The sequence below is a fragment of the Lissotriton helveticus genome, chromosome 2_1 (genome assembly GCF_964261635.1).
Source record: "Lissotriton helveticus chromosome 2_1, aLisHel1.1, whole genome shotgun sequence".
NCBI classification, from domain to species: Eukaryota; Metazoa; Chordata; class Amphibia; order Caudata; family Salamandridae; genus Lissotriton; species Lissotriton helveticus.
The window spans coordinates 492230491-492254200 of record NC_136059.1 but is presented as its reverse complement, the minus strand read 5'-3'; positions in this window follow the sequence as shown (position 1 = coordinate 492254200).

The window sequence follows — 23710 nt, the reverse complement described above, 5'->3', positions numbered from 1 at the left end:
AGCATCAATAAACGATGTAAAGTAATCCCTTTAATGTTATGTGCAGCCAACCAAGTTGGAGCAGTAACAACACAAGACAGTGATGACTCTGTTCTTTTCTGCAGATAAGTTGCAATTGATTTAATCAGAAAACTTTTCTCAGTTCCGGCTTCTCCACTCACATACAGTCGGACTGGTTCAAATGACGTACATGAGCACTATTTTTTATCATGACGTAAACCATGCTCAATCTGTTCTGTGACTTCATCATAGATTTTTTTCTGCTCCACGTTTAGTTGATTTTCCAAATCTTCTAAATTAACTACATCCGAGCTTGCTCCATGACTCTTTCCACCTCTTCCATGGCAGTGGCAGCTTCATTTTGGATAATTGGTCCTCCTAGTGGATCCTGACTCAACGAAGCAGAACTCTGACTGTCTTGAGAACTGTCTCTAGCAATCTCTGCTGCTATGATAGCTTCTTGCTGTATTTCATCGTTCAACATTTGCAGATAATTTGAAAAAACAGGACATTCTATGGTATCCTTGGTTGCATTGAAAGAATCTTCAAAACTGAGAAAATCTCCAAGTAGTTCCTCTTCTGAACGCCATGGCTTAAAGAGTTGCAAAAGAGTTAAATAGTAAAATTCCCTTTTATCAGGAGATTCGCAACTCAATTTACGATGATTAATCAAATGTCCTTTTCTTTGTTTCACCAGACATCCTTCACATCCAATTACAGCATATACTCCTTTATTGATATCTTCTGTCATATTCCTCTTAAAAGTATAACTTTGCAGTACTTCATAGAGACAAACGTTCTCAAGATGACTACTTCTATTTGGATAATATGTATCCAACATGTTTGTCTTCAAAATATTTGTACTGTTTGGTTCAAACTCCGCCAAATACACAATTTCTTGAACAGACTTCAAAACTCGGTTTAGTGTTGCAGCAAGACCTAGACTCACCCAAATGATAGATCTCGATTTGGCATACAGACTTGCTGATGATAACCGATCTGAACATTCATATGCTCCAATTTCTCGATGCGACAACATCTTCAGACTGTAACTGTATAATTTCTTACTTAGGCTCTTTTCATGCGAAATATCCTCCCACATTTCCTTCAGTTCCGTCTTTTCTGTTTTTGTGATGTAAGACGTTACATATCGAGCCACAGCAATAGAGTTGTCTGCAACATATTGAATATCCATGTTAGCATTCGACATGGACAAAATGACTGGGTTGTAGTCATTTATGTATTTGGATTCTTCATTTCTTTTCAAGTTGTACGTATTTTTCGGTGATTTGCTTGTCACAGTATGTCGCAGTGAAGACATAAAATTGTTCACTCTTCCTTTAGATATTACTGGTCGTGGAAATCCAAAATGACATTTTGTGTAGAACTTCTCCTTGGATTTGAACTTTCGACGACAGTACTTTCCACAGCGATGAGTTTGAAAGCGTAAGACTTGATTTCGTAAATTGTCTTCTTCTGTACTTTTCGGAACAACACATGTGGAATATTGTTCAATGAAACTCATCACTGTGTCATCCGAATCTGTTCCAAATTTGGGAGCATCTTTGATCCATAGCAGCATATGTATGTGACAAGCACCTCTTGCTTGATACTCATTTCTCCAAAAGAAATCCAAAACCTCTCCAAGTGGAGGATTTTATTTGTTTATGATGAAAGACATCAGAGCTTCAAATCGATGATTAAAATACCTACAAACATTAACTGGATCCAAAGAGCACAGTTCTCCAGGTGTCTTGAATTCTATATTTTCTATGTTTCCATTTGCCTCTCAAAGAAATTCAAGTAAGTCTTCCCAGGCATACTCAGCACAGCTAAGAGTGAGGAACCATGTAGGAGTTCCTAAGTTTCTTAGCATACATTTCAATTCCCCATGACGACGGTACCAATACTCATTGGTACCACGCTGACATGCCATGAGATTGATTAGGTGAGATTCCAAAATACTGCCTTCCACTTGGACTTTATCCATAAAGTCCCTTGCCGAAACATTTTGAAGATGTACTCCACATTTCAGTATATGGTTCACAGCATAAGATAGTCCGGAGAAGTCACTCTCAAACAGAAGATGTAACAAATATGGAATGCATTGACGAAATCTTGGATCTTCTGCATATAATCTTAAAGTCCGGTATTCCGACGCAGGAATTTGAACAGGTCGGTCATCATATCTTCCACCTTGACCTGTTGGAAAACAATTGAGGAAAACAACGAGCTTCCAAGCTTTCTTCCCATACACTTATGGGACTTCCTTTGGCTTCTTTCAATTGGAACAACTCAATAGCATTCCCCATTACTTCTTTCGAATGCAGAGGATGAACACTATAATGCTCATAAATCTGTTCACTTCTAGACACATCTACTTTGTCAATCTGTCCAGCTGATGAATCACTGTCCTCTTCGACAGTTCTTTCCTCTTCTCCTACATATACATTTTTGTAGTACTGATTGTTTTTTAGTAAATACAACGTTGCCTTTTTGACCTTCCTAACATCCACTAATTCTTGCCAGATTTTCCTACTCTTTGTAGGAACGCCATTAACTAGAATAACTAGAGGTTCCTCTTCCACTTTTTCTACACCAATGGTGTCAATGTTTTTCTTTAAATCTAAAGGCAAATAAACAACTCTTCCCTTTAATCCTCTCTGTAAATCTGAAGGAGGCAGTTTCCCTGTCTTAGGCTCCATGCGAACAATAGCCTGAAAAGGATGCACACATTGAATCAGAATACACTCATAGGTATTTAAACCCATCAATTCAGACGGAATCTTTACCAACTCAAGATTATTATGTACAGCTCTAGCAAGCATTCTGTTTTCATTTAATTTATTATAACAATATTTACAAATACATACATCAGAACCCAAATCAAAACAATTCTCAACCAACAAATAAGTTGCAAAATCCTTCGATTCATTATTATTTTCCATTTCACTTTTAACATATAAATCTACTAACCGAGTCTGATTCTTATAATGAGTTAGGCGACAACACACACAAGAAAACTTTGGACTTTCACTTGAAATGACCTTAAACTTTGTAATTTCATGATCAAAATTTTGAGTACTTACAATCTGTACATTCTCTTCCACATTACTTTCTATTACTGTATCATTTTCGACAGTGTCCTCTTTTTCACCAATGTAACAAAATTTCTTCACAAATCTTCACATCTAATTCAGATCCATGCAAAAGAGAACTGTTTAACTGTTTTAGCTTAAGTGCTGGACTTTTTGCATAATACAACCTTCTCACTATTTTCCTCACTTTAGTTTGATGCACTCCTAACATCCTAAAATGGTGAAAAGTACTCTGACATACTTTTCTAGAAAGACAAGCCACTGAATGACCATGCAAACCTGTTTTCCCCTCACTCTGCAAGGATCTAAGTCTTGCAACATCTTAAACTTTTGTTTTAGACTTTTCTTACTATATGTACGTAAGAAATTGCAAAACAAATCAATAGAATCCTGTTGCACACTATAAATACTACTACAATTCCACCAAGTATACACCGGAGCCTTAGGATGTCTCCCTAAAACGTCATCAGCTAACACCTCATCTGCATTTCTAGGCACAATTGTTTCTTTTTCCACTGGACAACCGTCCTTCACCTCATATGCTCTACCACTGGTGTCAACTGCATGCACCAAAACATTATCCTGAAAATTACTTTCTTCATTAAAAAATGGCTCACAACTTGAACTATGCTTCCTTTCTCCCGAAAAAACATCACAAAAATGAGTCCGATTATTTACTCTTTTCCACTTACATTTTGATTTCAAATCATTGATTGCCTTATCTAGTGTACGAACTCTATTGATTACTAAAATATACAGCTTTCTCTTCACTTCAAAAGCCTGATCAACAAACTTTTCCACTCTTTTCTTTTTCTTGTAAAAAGCTGTTTTCCTATTATATTTCTTAAGTTTTTTTAATAAATTCAAAACTACTCTGTTACAAAACATTCATCTACGAATGTCAATAAACTGATTTGTCCTATGATTACCAGACACACTATGATCTCCTTGTACCATTATACCATTTTTTGGTGACCTCTGCTTTTTTTTCTATTTACACTTTGCTTTTTTGTCCGTAGAAACACTTTCTTGACTTTTTCTGCATTTTAACAATTTCCTTAAAAAATCCTTGGTTTGCTTACCAGGAGCATTTTTTCTTTTCTCTGAAGATTGTCCTTTGCATGAATCTTCTAATTGAGTCCTCTTGGTCAATAAAGCTTTCTCATAAAGTTTTTTTGGGTGGTCTTTCGTAGGCATAATCTATTATGACTCTGTAGATATTTACAATCTGTAGAAAAGAAAAATGTGACATATTATAGACCACTACTAACATAGCACATAGCAATTACATTAACTAAACATTATAAACACTAGTTCACATCTCTCTTTGTGTGTCTCATATCACTCTCTGCCTGCACCATCTCCCTCTTTGCATGCCTCATTTCACTCTCTCCTTCCACCATCTCTCTGTTTGTATATGTGTATCATCTTAATCTCTGCTGACACCATCTGTCTGTTTGTGTGTATGTGTCATGTCACTCTCTGTGCCGAATACGATTTACCATGCTAAATGTTTTTTGCTGAAATTTCTGGCTTTAAGATTTTTGACAATCACACTGAGTGTGTTTGTGAATTAAGGAATTATATACCTGTGTGTGCTCAAAGTACTCTGACATACTTTTCTAGAAAGACAAGCCAGTGAATGACCATGCAAACCTGTTTTCCCCTCACTCTGCAAGGATCTAAGTCTTGCAACATCTTAAACTTTTGTTTTAGACTTTTCTTACTATATGTACGGAAGAAATTGCAAAACAAATTAATAGAATCCTGTTGCACACTACAAATACTACTACAATTCCAAGTATCAACAAACTTTTCTATTCTTTTCTTTTTCTTGTAAAAAGCTGTTTTCCTATTATATTTCTTAAGATTTTTTAACCCTTATAGGGTAGACTTCTTTTTAAAGTGTTTCTCATGCTTGAATTCAATGCTGGTATAGAGATAGTGCTAATGGTTTCATTGCGCTTGTAAATATGCTCCTTTTTTACAAGCGCTTTGCGCTACCTTTAATATGGATGCAAGCAGTGAATGTATGGAGAGGGATAGGAATAGCAGATAGAAAATAATATGAAATGCTGTGAGAGATGCGTAATGGATTTTACTAATGGCATCAATTGAGATACAATATAATAAAAAGAGGGGCATATTTAGAAGCCCCTTGCGCAATGTTTAACATGGATGCAAGCAGAAAATGCATGCAGAGTAATAAAATTGGCACACAGATAAGAATATGCATTCCGCAAGGGGTTTGTAAATATGCCAATGAAACCATTACACTATCTCTATACCAGCATTGATGTTAAACATTGAGCAAGGGGCTTGTAAATATTGCATATGAAACCATTACACTATCTCTATACCAGCATTAATGTTAAACATTGCGCAAGGGGCTTGTAGATATGCCTCTCTTTTTGTATATTCTATCTCAATTAATGCCATTAGTAAAATCCTTTACGCATGTCTCACATCATTTCATATTCTTGTCTGTGTGCCAATTTTATTACTCTGCATGCATTTTCTGCTTGCACCCATGTCAAATATTGTGCAAGGGGCTTGTAAATATGCCTCTCTTTTTTGCATATTCTATCTCAATTTATGCCATTAGTAAAATCCTTTACGCATCTCTCACAGCATTTCATATTCTTGTCTGTATGCCAATTTTATTACTCTGCATGCATGTTTTGCTTGCACCCATGTCAAACATTGCGCAAGGGGCTTGTAAATATGTCTCTCTATTTTTTGTATATTCTATCTCAATTCATGCCATTAGTAAAATTCTTTGCGCATCTCTCACAGCATTTCATATTCTTATCAGTGTGCCAATTTTATTACTCTCCATGCATTTTCTGCTTGCACCCATGTCAAACAATGCGCAAGGGGCTTGTAAATATGCCTCTCTTTTTTGTATATTCTATCTCAATTTATGCCATTAGTAAAATCCTTTACGCATCTCTCAAAGCATTTCATATTCTTGTCTGTGTGCCATTTTTATTACTCTGCATGCATTTACTGCTTGTACCCATGTTAAACTTAATGCAAGGGGCTTGAAAATATGCCCCTCTTTATCTTATATTTCATCTCAATTGATGCCATTAGTGAAATCCTTTATGCATCTCCCACACAATTTCATATTGTTTTCTATCTGCTATTCCTATCCCTCTCAATACATTCACTGCTTGCACCCATGTTAAAGGTTGCGCAAGGCGCTTCTAAAAAAGTAGCATATTTACAAGTCCAAATAAACCATTACACTATATCTATACCAGCATTGAATCCAAGCATGAAAAACAATTTAAAAAGAAGTCTACCCTATAAGCTAAAAGATACAAACTGTAAGCACACACAGCTAACATTATGGAAAAAGATGAAAATATAATTCCATAATTCACATACACACACAGTGTGACCCTTGTGAAAAATATTATAGCCACACATTATAGCAGAAATTATTTAGCATGGTAAATTGATTTAGACACAGAACACAGCCCATTTCAATATGCACTACATTACATTGCTGAAACCTAACTCATTTCAAAATGTCATTTCTAATATGCACCATTCATTTTTTGAATGACTAGGCTTGTAAATATGCCTCTCTTTTTTGTATATTCTATCTAAATTTATGCCATTAGTAAAATCCTTTACACATCTCTCACAGCATTTCATATTCTTGTCTGTGTGCCAATTTTATTACTCTGCATGCATTTTCTGCTTGCACCCATGTCAAACATTGCGCAAGGGGCTTGTAAATACGCGTCTCTTTTTTGTATATTCTATCTCAATTTATACCATTAGTAAAATCCTTTACGCATCTCTCACAGCATTTCATATTCTTGTCTGAGTGCCAATTTTTTTACTCTGCATGCATTTTCTGCTTGCACCCATGTCAAACATTGCGCAAGGGGCTTGTAAATAGGCCTCTTTTTTTTGTATATTCTATCTCAATTTATGTCATTAGTAAAACCCTTTACGCATCTCTCACAGCATTTCATATTCTTGTCTGTGTGCCAATTTTATTACTCTGCATGCATTTTCTGCTTGAACCTATGTCAAACATTGCGCAAGGGGCTTGTATATATGCCTCTCTTTTTTGTATATTCTATCTCAATTTATGCCATTAGTAAAATCCTTTACCCATCTCTCACAGCATTTCATATTCTTGTCTGTGTGCCATTTTTATTACTCTGCATGCATTTACTGCTTGTACCCATGTTAAACTTAATGCAAGGGGCTTGTAAATATGCCCCTCTTTATATTATATTTCATCTCAATTGCTGCCATTAGTGAAATCCTTTATGCATCTCCCACACCATGTCATATTGTTTTCTATCTGCTATTCCTATCCCTCTCAATGCCTTCACTGCTTGCACCCATGTTAAAGGTTGCGCAAGGCGCTTCTAAAAAAGTTGCACATTTAGAAGTCCAATTAAACCATTACACTATATCTATACCAGCATTGAATCCAAGCATGAAAAACAATTTAAAAAGAAGTCTACCCTATAAGCTAAAAGATTCAAACTGTAACCACACACAGCTAACATTATGGAAAAAGATGAAAATATAATTCCTTAATTCACATACACACACAGTGTGACACTTGTGAAAAATATTATAGCCACACATTTTAGCAAATATCATTTAGCATGGTAAATCGATTTAGACACAGAACACAGCCCATTTCAATATGCACTACATTACATTGCTGAAACCTAACTCATTTCAAAATATCATTTCTAATATGCACCATTCATTTTTTGAATGACTAGGCTTGTAAATATGCCTCTCTTTTTTGTATATTCTATCTCAATTTATGCCATTAGTAAAATCCTTTATGCATCTCTCACAGCATTTCATATTCTTGTCTGTGTGCTAATTTTATTACTCTGCATGCATTTTCTGCTTGCACCCATGTCAAACATTACGCAAGGGGCTTGTAAATATGCCTCTCTTTTTTGTATATTCTATCTCAATTTATACCATTAGTAAAACCCTTTACGCATCTCTCACAGCATTTCATATTCTTGTCTGTGTGCCAATTTTATTACTCTGCATGCATTTTCTGCTTGCACCCATGTCAAACATTGCGCAAGGGGCTTGTAAATATGCCTCTTTTTTTGTATGTTCTATCTCAATTTATGATTCAAAAGGGGGGTGGTGATGGACAGAGTATCTGAATTAAGCAGAACACTCCTACCCAGTCAAAAGATCAGGGCTTGATCCATCACTGTTTTTTAGGTCACTGCACCATCCCAGTTCAGAACCTGGCTACATGCAAATTAGTCTGTCCCTGGCCCAGTGCATCATGGGAACAGGGCAGACCAAAGTACCAAGCCAATTCTTTACTGGAAAGGAAACAAGCTTCCGGGGACCGGTTTCTGGCATTACAGCCATCTTCGGCCCGGCTTGCTTGAATCCTGATGGTGCAGTGAGCAAGGGACTCACATCTGAGCATACCCTTCCACACTTGTGGTGGCCAAAACGATTCAAAAGGGGGTTGGTGATGGACAGAGTATCTGAATTAAGCAGAACACTCCTACTCAGTCAAAAGATCAGGGCTTGATCCATCACCGTTTTTTAGCTCACTGCACCATCCCAGTTCAGAACCTGGCTACATGCAAATGAGTCTTTCCCTGGCCCAGTGCATCATGGGAACAGGGCAGACCAAACTACCAAGCCAATTCTTTACTGGAAAGGAAACAAGCTTCCGGGGACCGGTTTCTGGCATTACAGCCGTCTTCGGCCCGGCTTGCTTGAATCCTGATGGTGCAGTGAGCAAGGGACTCACATCTGAGCATACCCTTCCACACTTGTGGTGGCCAAAACAATTCAAAAGGGGGTGGTGATGGACAGAGTATCTGAATGCACTGGGCCAGGGACAGACTAATTTGCATATAGCCAGGTTCTGAACTGGGATGGTGCAGTGAGCTAAAAAACTGTGATGGATCAAGCCCTGATCTCTTGACTGGGTAGGAGTGTTCTGATTAACTCAGATACTCTGTCCATCTCCCCTTTTTGAAATTATTTTGGCCACCATGAGTGTGGAAGGGTATGCTCAGACATGAGTCCCTTGCTCACTGCACCATCAGGATTCAAGCAAGCCGGGCCGAAGACGGCTGTAATGCCAGAAACCGGCCCCCGGAAGCTTGTTTCCTTTCCAGTGAAGAATTGGCTTGGTAGTTTGGTTTGCCCTGTTCCCATGATGCACTGGGCCAGGGACAGACTAATTTGCATATAGCCAGGTTCTGAACTGGGATGGTGCAGTGAGCTAAAAAACGGTGATGGATCAAGCCCTGATCTCTTGACTGGGTAGGAGTGTTCTGATTAACTCAGATACTCTGTCCATCACCACCCCCTTTTTGAAAAATTTTTGGCCACCATGAGTGTGGAAGGGTATGCTCAGACATGAGTCCCTTGCTCACTGCACCATCAGGATTCAAGCAAGCCGGGCCAAAGACGGCTGTAATGCCAGAAACCGGTCCCCGGAAGCTTGTTTCCTTTCCAGTGAAGAATTGGCTTGGTAGTTTGGTTTGCCCTGTTCCCATGATGCACTGGGCCAGGGACAGACTAATTTGCATATAGCCAGGTTCTGAACTGGGATGGTGCAGTGAGCTAAAAAACGGTAATGGATCAAGCCCTGATCTGTTGACTGGGTAGGAGTGTTCTGATCAACTCAGATACTCTGTCCATCACCACCCCCTTTTTGAAATTATTTTGGCCACCATGAGTGTGGAAGGGTATGCTCAGACATGAGTCCCTTGCTCACTGCACCATCAGTATTCAAGCAAGCCGGGCCGAAGACGGCTGTAATGCCAGAAACCGGTCCCCGGAAGCTTGTTTCCTTTCCAGTGAAGAATTGGCTTGGTAGGTTGGTTTGCCCTGTTCCCATGATGCACTGGGCCAGGGACAGACTAATTTGCATATAGCCAGGTTCTGAACTGGGATGGTGCAGTGAGCTAAAAAAAAGTGATGGATCAAGCCCTGATCTCTTGACTGGGTAGGAGTGTTCTGATTAACTCAGATACTCTGTCCATCACCACCCCCTTTTTGAAATTATTTTGGCCACCATGAGTGTGGAAGGGTATGCTGAGACATGAGTCCCTTGCTCACTGCACCATCAGGATTCAAGCAAGCCGGGCCGAAGACGGCTGTAATGCCAGAAACCGGTCCCCGGAAGCTTGTTTCCTTTCCAGTGAAGTATTGGCTTGGTAGTTTGGTTTGCCCTGTTCCCATGATGCACTGGGCCAGGGACAGACTAATTTGCATATAGCCAGGTTCTGAACTGGGATGGTGCAGTGAGCTAAAAAACGGTGATGGATCAAGCCCTGATCTCTTGACTGGTTAGGAGTGTTCTGATTAACTCAGATACTCTGTCCATCACCACCCACTTTTAGAAATTATTTTGGCCACCATGAGTGTGGAAGGGTATGCTCAAACATGAGTCCCTTGCTCACTGCACCATCAGGATTCAAGCAAGCCGGGCCGAAGACGGCTGTAATGCCAGAAACCAGTCCCCGGAAGCTTGTTTCATTTCCAGTGAAGAATTGGCTTGGTAGTTTGGTTTGCCCTGTTCCCATGATGCACTGGGCCAGGGACAGACTAATTTGCATATAGCCAGGTTCTGAACTGGGATGGTGCAGTGAGCTAAAAAACGGTGATGGATCAAGCCCTGATCTGTTGACTGGGTAGGAGTGTTCTGATTAACTCAGATACTCTGTCCATCACCACCCACTTTTTGAAATTATTTTGGCCACCATGAGTGTGGAAGGATATGCTCAGACATGAGTCCCTTGCTCACTGCACCATCAGGATTCAAGCAAGCCGGGCCGAAGACGGCTGTAATGCCAGAAACCAGTCCCCGGAAGCTTGTTTCATTTCCAGTGAAGAATTGGCTTGGTAGTTTGGTTTGCCCTGTTCCCATGATGCACTGGGCCAGGGACAGACTAATTTGCATATAGCCAGGTTCTGAACTGGGATGGTGCAGTGAGCTAAAAAACGGTGATGGATCAAGCCCTGATCTGTTGACTGGGTAGGAGTGTTCTGATTAACTCAGATACTCTGTCCATCACCACCCCCTTTTTGAAATTATTTTGGCCACCATGAGTGTGGAAGGGTATGCTCAGACATAAGTCCCTTGCTCACTGCACCATCAGGTTTCAAGCAAGCCGGGCCGTAGACGGCTGTAATGCCAGAAACCGGTCCCCGGAAGCTTGTTTCCTTTCCAGTGAAGAATTGGCTTGGTAGTTTGGGTTGCCCTGTTCCCATGATGCACAGGGACAGACTAATTTGCATATAGCCAGGTTCTGAACTGGGATGGTGCAGTGAGCTAAAAAACGGTGATGGATCAAGCCCTGATCTCTTGACTGGGTAGGAGTGTTCTGATTAACTCAGATACTCTGTCCATCACCACCCCCTTTTTGAAATTATTTTGGCCACCATGAGTGTGGAAGGCTATGCTCAGACATGAGTCCCTTGCTCACTGCACCATCAGGATTCAAGCAAGCCGGGCGAAGACGGCTGTAATGCCAGAAACCGGTCCCCGGAAGCTTGTTTCCTTTCCAGTGAAGAATTGGCTTGGTAGTTTTGGTTTGCCCTGTTCCCATGATGCACTGGGCCAGGGACAGACTAATTTGCATATAGCCAGGTTCTGAACTGGGATGGTGCAGTGAGCTAAAAAACGGTGATGGATCAAGCCCTGATCTTTTGACTGGGTAGGAGTGTTCTGATTAACTCAGATACTCTGTCCATCACCACCCCCTTTTTGAAATTATTTTGGCCACCATGAGTGTGGAAGGGTATGCTCAGACATAAGTCCCTTGCTCACTGCACCATCAGGATTCAAGCAAGCCGGGCCGAAGACGGCTGTAATGCCAGAAACCGGTCCCCGGAAGCTTGTTTCCTTTCCAGTGAAGAATTGGCTTGGTAGTTTGGTTTGCCCTGTTCCCATGATGCACTGGGCCAGGGACAGACTAATTTGCATATAGCCAGGTTCTGAACTGGGATGGTGCAGTGAGCTAAAAAACGGTGATGGATCAAGCCCTGATCTCTTGACTGGGTAGGAGTGTTCTGATTAACTCAGATACTCTGTCCATCACCACCCCTTTTTGAAACTATCTCAATTTATGCCATTAGTAAAACCCTTTAAGCATTCCTCACGGCATTTCATATTCTTGTCTGTGTGCCAATTTTATTACTCTGCATGTATTTTCTGCTTGCACCCATGTCCAACATTGCGCAAGGGGCTTGTAAATATGCCTCTTTTTTTGTATATTCTATCTCAATTTATGCCATTAGTAAAATCCTTTATGCATCTCTTACAGCATTACATATTCTTGTCTGTGTGCCAATTTTATTTCTCTGCATGCATTTTCTGCTTGCACCCATGTCAAACATTGCGCAAGGGGCTTGTAAATATGCCTCTCTTTTTTGTATATTCTATCTCAATTTATACCATTAGTAAAACCCTTTACGCATCTCTCACAGCATTTCATATTCTTGTCTGTGTGCCAATTTTATTACTCTGCATGCATTTTCTGCTTGCACCCATGTCAAACATTGCGCAAGGGGCTTGTAAATATGCCTCTTTTTTTGTATGTTCTATCTCAATTTATGATTCAAAAGGGGGGTGGTGATGGACAGAGTATCTGAATTAAGCAGAACACTCCTACCCAGTCAAAAGATCAGGGCTTGATCCATCACTGTTTTTTAGGTCACTGCACCATCCCAGTTCAGAACCTGGCTACATGCAAATTAGTCTGTCCCTGGCCCAGTGCATCATGGGAACAGGGCAGACCAAACTACCAAGCCAATTCTTTACTGGAAAGGAAACAAGCTTCCGGGGACCGGTTTCTGGCATTACAGCCGTCTTCGGCCCGGCTTGCTTGAATCCTGATGGTGCAGTGAGCAAGGGACTCACATCTGAGCATACCCTTCCACACTTGTGGTGGCCAAAACGATTCAAAAGGGGGTTGGTGATGGACAGAGTATCTGAATTAAGCAGAACACTCCTACTCAGTCAAAAGATCAGGGCTTGATCCATCACCGTTTTTTAGCTCACTGCACCATCCCAGTTCAGAACCTGGCTACATGCAAATGAGTCTTTCCCTGGCCCAGTGCATCATGGGAACAGGGCAGACCAAACTACCAAGCCAATTCTTTACTGGAAAGGAAACAAGCTTCCGGGGACCGGTTTCTGGCATTACAGCCGTCTTCGGCCCGGCTTGCTTGAATCCTGATGGTGCAGTGAGCAAGGGACTCACATCTGAGCATACCCTTCCACACTTGTGGTGGCCAAAACAATTCAAAAGGGGGTGGTGATGGACAGAGTATCTGAATGCACTGGGCCAGGGACAGACTAATTTGCATATAGCCAGGTTCTGAACTGGGATGGTGCAGTGAGCTAAAAAACTGTGATGGATCAAGCCCTGATCTCTTGACTGGGTAGGAGTGTTCTGATTAACTCAGATACTCTGTCCATCTCCCCTTTTTGAAATTGTTTTGGCCACCATGAGTGTGGAAGGGTATGCTCAGACATGAGTCCCTTGCTCACTGCACCATCAGGATTCAAGCAAGCCGGGCCGAAGACGGCTGTAATGCCAGAAACCGGCCCCCGGAAGCTTGTTTCCTTTCCAGTGAAGAATTGGCTTGGTAGTTTGGTTTGCCCTGTTCCCATGATGCACTGGGCCAGGGACAGACTAATTTGCATATAGCCAGGTTCTGAACTGGGATGGTGCAGTGAGCTAAAAAACGGTGATGGATCAAGCCCTGATCTCTTGACTGGGTAGGAGTGTTCTGATTAACTCAGATACTCTGTCCATCACCACCCCCTTTTTGAAATTTTTTTACCCACCATGAGTGTGGAAGGGTATGCTCAGACATGAGTCCCTTGCTCACTGCACCATCAGGATTCAAGCAAGCCGGGCCAAAGACGGCTGTAATGCCAGAAACCGGTCCCCGGAAGCTTGTTTCCTTTCCAGTGAAGAATTGGCTTGGTAGTTTGGTTTGCCCTGTTCCCATGATGCACTGGGCCAGGGACAGACTAATTTGCATATAGCCAGGTTCTGAACTGGGATGGTGCAGTGAGCTAAAAAAAAGTGATGGATCAAGCCCTGATCTCTTGACTGGGTAGGAGTGTTCTGATTAACTCAGATACTCTGTCCATCACCACCCCCTTTTTGAAATTATTTTGGCCACCATGAGTGTGGAAGGGTATGCTCAGACATGAGTCCCTTGCTCACTGCACCATCAGGATTCAAGCAAGCCGGGCCGAAGACGGCTGTAATGCCAGAAACCGGTCCCCGGAAGCTTGTTTCCTTTCCAGTGAAGTATTGGCTTGGTAGTTTGGTTTGCCCTGTTCCCATGATGCACTGGGCCAGGGACAGACTAATTTGCATATAGCCAGGTTCTGAACTGGGATGGTGCAGTGAGCTAAAAAACGGTGATGGATCAAGCCCTGATCTCTTGACTGGTTAGGAGTGTTCTGATTAACTCAGATACTCTGTCCATCACCACCCACTTTTTGAAATTATTTTGGCCACCATGAGTGTGGAAGGGTATGCTCAGACATGAGTCCCTTGCTCACTGCACCATCAGGATTCAAGCAAGCCGGGCCGAAGACGGCTGTAATGCCAGAAACCAGTCCCCGGAAGCTTGTTTCATTTCCAGTGAAGAATTGGCTTGGTAGTTTGGTTTGCCCTGTTCCCATGATGCACTGGGCCAGGGACAGACTAATTTGCATATAGCCAGGTTCTGAACTGGGATGGTGCAGTGAGCTAAAAAACGGTGATGGATCAAGCCCTGATCTGTTGACTGGGTAGGAGTGTTCTGATTAACTCAGATACTCTGTCCATCACCACCCACTTTTTGAAATTATTTTGGCCACCATGAGTGTGGAAGGGTATGCTCAGACATGAGTCCCTTGCTCACTGCACCATCAGGATTCAAGCAAGCCGGGCCGAAGACGGCTGTAATGCCAGAAACCAGTAACCGGAAGCTTGTTTCATTTCCAGTGAAGAATTGGCTTGGTAGTTTGGTTTGCCCTGTTCCCATGATGCACTGGGCCAGGGACAGACTAATTTGCATATAGCCAGGTTCTGAACTGGGATGGTGCAGTGAGCTAAAAAACGGTGATGGATCAAGCCCTGATCTGTTGACTGGGTAGGAGTGTTCTGATTAACTCAGATACTCTGTCCATCACCACCCCCTTTTTGAAATTATTTTGGCCACCATGAGTGTGGAAGGGTATGCTCAGACATAAGTCCCTTGCTCACTGCACCATCAGGATTCAAGCAAGCCGGGCCGTAGACGGCTGTAATGCCAGAAACCGGTCCCCGGAAGCTTGTTTCCTTTCCAGTGAAGAATTGGCTTGGTAGTTTGGTTTGCCCTGTTCCCATGATGCACTGGGCCAGGGACAGACTAATTTGCATATAGCCAGGTTCTGAACTGGGATGGTGCAGTGAGCTAAAAAACGGTGATGGATCAAGCCCTGATCTCTTGACTGGGTAGGAGTGTTCTGATTAACTCAGATACTCTGTCCATCACCACCCCCTTTTTGAAATTATTTTGGCCACCATGAGTGTGGAAGGCTATGCTCAGACATGAGTCCCTTGCTCACTGCACCATCAGGATTCAAGCAAGCCGGGCGAAGACGGCTGTAATGCCAGAAACCGGTCCCCGGAAGCTTGTTTCCTTTCCAGTGAAGAATTGGCTTGGTAGTTTTGGTTTGCCCTGTTCCCATGATGCACTGGGCCAGGGACAGACTAATTTGCATATAGCCAGGTTGTGAACTGGGATGGTGCAGTGAGCTAAAAACGGTGATGGATCAAGCCCTGATCTTTTGACTGGGTAGGAGTGTTCTGATTAACTCAGATACTCTGTCCATCACCACCCCCTTTTTGAAATTATTTTGGCCACCATGAGTGTGGAAGGGTATGCTCAGACATAAGTCCCTTGCTCACTGCACCATCAGGATTCAAGCAAGCCGGGCCGAAGACGGCTGTAATGCCAGAAACCGGTCCCCGGAAGCTTGTTTCCTTTCCAGTGAAGAATTGGCTTGGTAGTTTGGTTTGCCCTGTTCCCATGATGCACTGGGCCAGGGACAGACTAATTTGCATATAGCCAGGTTCTGAACTGGGATGGTGCAGTGAGCTAAAAAACGGTGATGGATCAAGCCCTGATCTCTTGACTGGGTAGGAGTGTTCTGATTACCTCAGATACTCTGTCCATCACCACCCCTTTTTGAAACTATCTCAATTTATGCCATTAGTAAAACCCTTTAAGCATTCCTCACGGCATTTCATATTCTTGTCTGTGTGCCAATTTTATTACTCTGCATGCATTTTCTGCTTGCACCCATGTCCAACATTGCGCAAGGGGCTTGTAAATATGCCTCTTTTTTTGTATATTCTATCTCAATTTATGCCATTAGTAAAATCCTTTATGCATCTCTTACAGCATTACATATTCTTGTCTGTGTGCCAATTTTATTTCTCTGCATGCATTTTCTGCTTGCACCCATGTCAAACATTGCGCAAGGGGCTTGTAAATATGCCTCTCTTTTTTGTATATTCTATTTAAATTTATACCATTAGTAAAATGCTTTAAGCATCTCTCACAGCATTTCATATTCTTGTCTGAGTGCCAATTTTATTACTCTGCATGCATTTTCTGCTTGCACCCATGTCAAACATTGCGCAAGGGGCTTGTAAATATGCCTCTCTTTTTTGTATATTCTATCTCAATTTATGCCATTAGTAAAACCCTTTACGCATCTCTCACAGCATTTCATATTCTTGTCTGTGTGCCAATTTTATTACTCTGCATGCATTTTCTGCTTGAACCTATGTCAAACATTGCGCAAGGGGCTTGTATATATGCCTCTCTTTTTTCTATATTCTATCTCAATTTACGCCATTAGTAAAATCCTTTACGCATCTCTCACAGCATTACATATTCTTGTCTGTGCCAATTTTATTTCTCTGCATGCATTTTCTGCTTGCACCCATGTCAAACATTGCTCAAGGGGCTTGTAAATATGCCTCTCTTTTTTGTATATTCTATTTAAATTTATACCATTAGTAAAATGCTTTAAGCATCTCTCACAGCATTTCATATTCTTGTCTGAGTGCCAATTTTATTACTCTGCATGCATTTTCTGCTTGCACCCATGTCAAACATTGCGCAAGGGGCTTGTAAATATGCCTCTCTTTTTTGTATATTCTATCTCAATTTATGCCATTAGTAAAACCCTTTACGCATCTCTCACAGCATTTCATATTCTTGTCTGTGTGCCAATTTTATTACTCTGCATGCATTTTCTGCTTGAACCTATGTCAAACATTGCGCAAGGGGCTTGTATATATGCCTCTCTTTTTTGTATATTCTATCTCAATTTACGCCATTAGTAAAATCCTTTACGCATCTCTCACAGCATTTCATATTCTTGTCTGTGTGCCAATTTTATTACTCTGCATGCATTTACTGCTTGTACCCATGTTAAACATTATGCAAGGGGCTTGTAAATATGCCCCTCTTTATCTTATATTCCATCTCAATTGATGCCTTTGGTGAAATCCTTTATGCATCTCCCACACCATTTCATATTGTTTTCTATCTGCTATTCCTATCCCTCTCAATACATTCACTGCTTGCACCCATGTTAAAGGTTGCGCAAGGCGCTTCTAAAAAAGTTGCATATTTACAAGTCCAATTAAACCATTACACTATCTCTATACCAGCATTGAATCCAAGCATGAAAAACAATTTAAAAAGAAGTCTCCCCTATAAGATAAAAGATACAAACTGTAAGCACACACAGCTAACATTATGGAAAAAGATGAAAATATAATTCCTTAATTCACATACACACACAGTGTGACACTTGTGAAAAATATTATAGCCACACATTTTAGCAAAAATCATTTAGCATGGTAAATCAATTTAGACACAGAACACAGTCCATTTCAATATGCACTACATTACATTGCTGAAACCTACCTCATTTCAAAATGTCATTTCTAATATGCAGCATTCATTTTTTGAATGACTAGGCTTGTAAATATGCCTCTCTTTTTGTATATTCTATCTCAATTTATGCCATTAGTAAAATCCTTTATGCATCTCTCACAGCATTTCATATTCTTGTCTGTTTGCTAATTTTATTACTCTGCATGCATTTTCTGCTTGAACCTATGTCAAACATTGCGCAAGGGGCTTGTATATATGCCTCTCTTTTTTGTATATTCTATCTCAATTTACGCCATTAGTAAAATCCTTTACGCATCTCTCACAGCATTTCATATTCTTGTCTGTGTGCCAATTTTATTACTCTGCATGCATTTACTGCTTGTACCCATGTTAAACATTATGCAAGGGGCTTGTAAATATGCCCCTCTTTATCTTATATTCCATCTCAATTGATGCCTTTGGTGAAATCCTTTATGCATCTCCCACACCATTTCATATTGTTTTCTATCTGCTATTCCTATCCCTCTCAATACATTCACTGCTTGCACCCATGTTAAAGGTTGCGCAAGGCGCTTCTAAAAAAGTTGCATATTTACAAGTCCAATTAAACCATTACACTATCTCTATACCAGCATTGAATCCAAGCATGAAAAACAATTTAAAAAGAAGTCTACCCTATAAGGTAAAAGATACAAACTGTAAGCACACACAGCTAACATTATGGAAAAAGATGAAAATATAATTCCTTAATTCACATACACACACAGTGTGACACTTGTGAAAAATATTATAGCCACACATTTTAGCAAAAATCATTTAGCATGGTAAATCAATTTAGACACAGAACACAGCCCATTTCAATATGCACTACATTACATTGCTGAAACCTACCTCATTTCAAAATGTCATTTCTAATATGCAGCATTCATTTTTTGAATGACTAGGCTTGTAAATATGCCTCTCTTTTTTGTATAATCTATCTCAATGTATGCCATTACTAAAATCCTTTATGCATCTCTCACAGCCTTTCATATTCTTGTCTGTGTGCTAATTTTATTACTCTGCATGCATTTTCTGCTTGCACCCATGTCAAACATTACGCAAGGGGCTTGTAAATATGCCTCTCTTTTTTGTATATTCTATCTCAATTTATACCATTAGTAAAACCCTGTACGCATCTCTCACAGCATTTCATATTCTTGTCTGTGTGCCAATTTTATTACTCTACATGCATTTTCTGCTTGCACCCATGTCAAACATTGCGCAAGGGGCTTGTAAATATGCCTCTCTATTTTGTATATTCTATTTATATTTATACCATTAGTAAAATCCTTCACGCATCTCTCACAGCATTTCATATTCTTGTCTGTGTGCCAATTTTATTACTCTGCATGCATTTTCTGCTTGCACCCATGTCAAACTTTGCGCAAGGGGCTTGTAAATATGCTTCTCTTTTTTGTATGTTCTATCTCAATTTATGCCATTAGTAAAACCCTTTACGCATCTCTCACGGCATTTCATATTCTTGTCTGTGTGCCAATTTTATTACTCTGCATGCATTTTCTGGTTGCACCCATGTCAAACATTGCGCAAGGGGCTTGTAAATGTGCCTCTTTTTTTGTATATTCTATCTCAATTTATGCCATTAGTAAAATCCTTTATGCATCTCTCACAGCATTACATATTCTTGTCTGTGTTCCAATTTTATTGCTCTGCATGCATTTTCTGCTTGTACCCATGTCAAACATTGTGCAAGGGGCTTGTAAATATGCCTCTCTTTTTTGTATATTCTTTTTAAATTTATACCATTAGTAAAATCCTTTACGCATCTCTCACAGCATTTCATATTCTTGTCTGTGTGCCAATTTCATTACTCTGCATGCATTTTTTTCTTGCACCCATGTCAAACATTGCACAAGGGCGTGTAAATATGCTTTTTTTTTGTATATTCTATCTCAATTTATGCCATTAGTACAACCCTTTACGCATCTCTCACGGCATTTCATATTCTTGTCTGTGTGCCAATTTTATTACTCTGCATGCTTTTTTGCTTGCACCCATGTCAAACATTGCGCAAGGGGCTTGTAAATATGCCTCTCTTTTTTGTATATTCTATCTCAATTTATGTCATTAGTAAAATTCTTTATGCATCGATCACAGCATTACATATTCTTGTCTGTGTGCCAATTTTATTACTCTGCATGCATTTTCTGCTTGCACCCATGTCAAACATTGCGCAAAGGGCTTGTAAATATGCCTCTCTATTTTGTATATTCTATTAATATTTATACCATTAGTAAAATCCTTTACGCATCTCTCACAGCATTTCATATTCTTGTCTGTGTGCCAATTTTATTACTCGGCATGCATTTTCTGCTTGCACCCATTTCAAACATTACGCAAGGGGCTTGTAAATATGCCTCTCTTTTTTGTATATTTTATCTCAATTTATGCCATTAGTAAATTCCTTTACGCATCTCTCACAGCATTTCATATTCTTGTCTGTGTGCCAATTTTATTACTCTGCATGCATTTACTGCTTGTACCCATGTTAAACATTATGCAAGGGGCTTGTAAATATGCACCTCTTTATCTTATATTCCATCACAATTGATGCCATTAGTGAAATCCTTTATGCATCTCCCACACCATTTCATATTGTTTTCTATCTGCTATTCCTATCCCTCTCAATACATTCACTGCTTGCACCCATGTTAAAGGTTGCGCAAGGCGCTTATAAAAAGTAGCATATTTACAAGTCCAATTAAACCATTACACTATCTCTATACCAGCATTGAATCCAAGCATGAAAAACTATTTAAAAAGAAGTCTACCCTATAAGCTAAAAAATACAAACTGTAAGCACACACAGCTAACATTATGGAAAAAAATGAAAATATAATTCCTTAATTCACATACACACACAGTGTGACACTTGTGAAAAATATTATAGCCACACATTTTAGCAAAAATAATTTTGCATGGTAAATCGATTTAGACACAGAACACAGCCCATTTCAATATGCACTAGATTACATTGCTGAAACCTAACTCATTTCAAAATGTCATTTCTAATATGCACCATTCATTTTTTGAATGACTAGGCTTGTAAATATGCCTCTCTTTTTTGTATAATCTATCTCAATGTATGCCATTACTAAAATCCTTTATGCATCTCTCACAGCCTTTCATATTCTTGTCTGTGTGCTAATTTTATTACTCTGCATGCATTTTCTGCTTGCACCCATGTCAAACATTACGCAAGGGGCTTGTAAATATGCCTCTCTTTTTTGTATATTCTATCTCAATTTATACCATTAGTAAAACCCTTTACGCATCTCTCACAGCATTTCATATTCTTGTCTGTGTGCCAATTTTATAACTCTACATGCATTTTCTGCTTGCACCCATGTCAAACATTGCGCAAGGGGCTTGTAAATATGCCTCTCTATTTTGTATATTCTATTTATATTTATACCATTAGTAAAATCCTTTACGCATCTCTCACAGCATTTCATATTCTTGTCTGTGTGCCAATTTTATTACTCTGCATGCATTTTCTGCTTGCACCCATGTCAAACTTTGCGCAAGGGGCTTGTAAATATGCTTCTCTTTTTTGTATGTTCTATCTCAATTTATGCCATTAGTAAAACCCTTTACGCATCTCTCACGGCATTTCATATTCTTGTCTGTGTGCCAATTTTATTACTCTGCATGCATTTTCTGGTTGCACCCATGTCAAACATTGCGCAAGGGCTTGTAAATGTGCCTCTTTTTTTTGTATATTCTATCTCAATTTATGCCATTAGTAAAATCCTTTATGCATCTCTCACAGCATTACATATTCTTGTCTGTGTTCCAATTTGATTGCTCTGCATGCATTTTCTGCTTGTACCCATGTCAAACATTGTGTAAGGGGCTTGTAAATATGCCTCTCTTTTTTGTATATTCTTTTTAAATTTATACCATTAGTAAAATCCTTTACGCATCTCTCACAGCATTTCATATTCTTGTCTGTGTGCCAATTTCATTACTCTGCATGCATTTGTTTCTTGCACCCATGTCAAACATTGCACAAGGGCGTGTAAATATGCCTCTTTTTTTTGTATATTCTATCTCAATTTATGCCATTAGTACAACCCTTTACGCATCTCTCACGGCATTTCATATTCTTGTCTGTGTGCCAATTTTATTACTCTGCATGCTTTTTTGCTTGCACCCATGTCAAACATTGCGCAAGGGGCTTGTAAATATGCCTCTCTTTTTTGTATATTCTATCTCAATTTATGTCATTAGTAAAATCCTTTATGCATCGATCACAGCATTACATATTCTTGTCTGTGTGCCAATTTTATTACTCTGCATGCATTTTCTGCTTGCACCCATGTCAAACATTGCGCAAAGGGCTTGTAAATATGCCTCTCTATTTTGTATATTCTATTAATATTTATACCATTAGTAAAATCCTTTACGCATCTCTCACAGCATTTCATATTCTTGTCTGTGTGCCAATTTTATTACTCGGCATGCATTTTCTGCTTGCACCCATTTCAAACATTACGCAAGGGGCTTGTAAATATGCCTCTCTTTTTTGTATATTTTATCTCAATTTATGCCATTAGTAAATTCCTTTACGCATCTCTCACAGCATTTCATATTCTTGTCTGTGTGCCAATTTTATTACTCTGCATGCATTTACTGCTTGTACCCATGTTAAACATTATGCAAGGGGCTTGTAAATATGCCCCTCTTTATCTTATATTCCATCACAATTGATGCCATTAGTGAAATCCTTTATGCATCTCCCACACCATTTCATATTGTTTTCTATCTGCTATTCCTATCCCTCTCAATACATTCACTGCTTGCACCCATGTTAAAGGTTGCGCAAGGCGCTTCTAAAAAAGTAGCATATTTACAAGTCCAATTAAACCATTACACTATCTCTATACCAGCATTGAATCCAAGCATGAAAAACAATTTAAAAAGAAGTCTACCCTATAAGCTAAAAAATACAAACTGTAAGCACACACAGCTAACATTATGGAAAAAGATGAAAATATAATTCCTTAATTCACATACACACACAGTGTGACACTTGTGAAAAATATTATAGCCACACATTTTAGCAAAAATAATTTAGCATGGTAAATCGATTTAGACACAGAACACAGCCTATTTCAATATGCACTACATTACATTGCTGAAACCTAACTCATTTCAAAATGTCATTTCTAATATGCACCATTCATTTTTTGAATGACTAGGCTTGTAAATATGCCTCTCTTTTTTGTATATTCTTTCTCAATTTATGCCATTAGTAAAATCCTTTATGCATCTCTCACAGCATTTCATATTCTTGTCTGTGTGCTAATTTTATTACTCTGCATGCATTTTCTGCTTGCACCCATGTCAAACATTACACAAGGGGCTTGTAAATATGCCTCTCTTTTTTGTATATTCTATCTCAATTTATACCATTAGTAAAACCCTTTACGCATCTCTCACAGCATTTCATATTCTTGTCTGTGTGCCAATTTTATTACTCTGCATGCATTTTCTGCTTGCACCCATGTCAAACATTGCGAAAGTGGCTTGTAAATATGCCTCTCTTTTTTGTATGTTCTATATCAATTTATGCCATTAGTAAA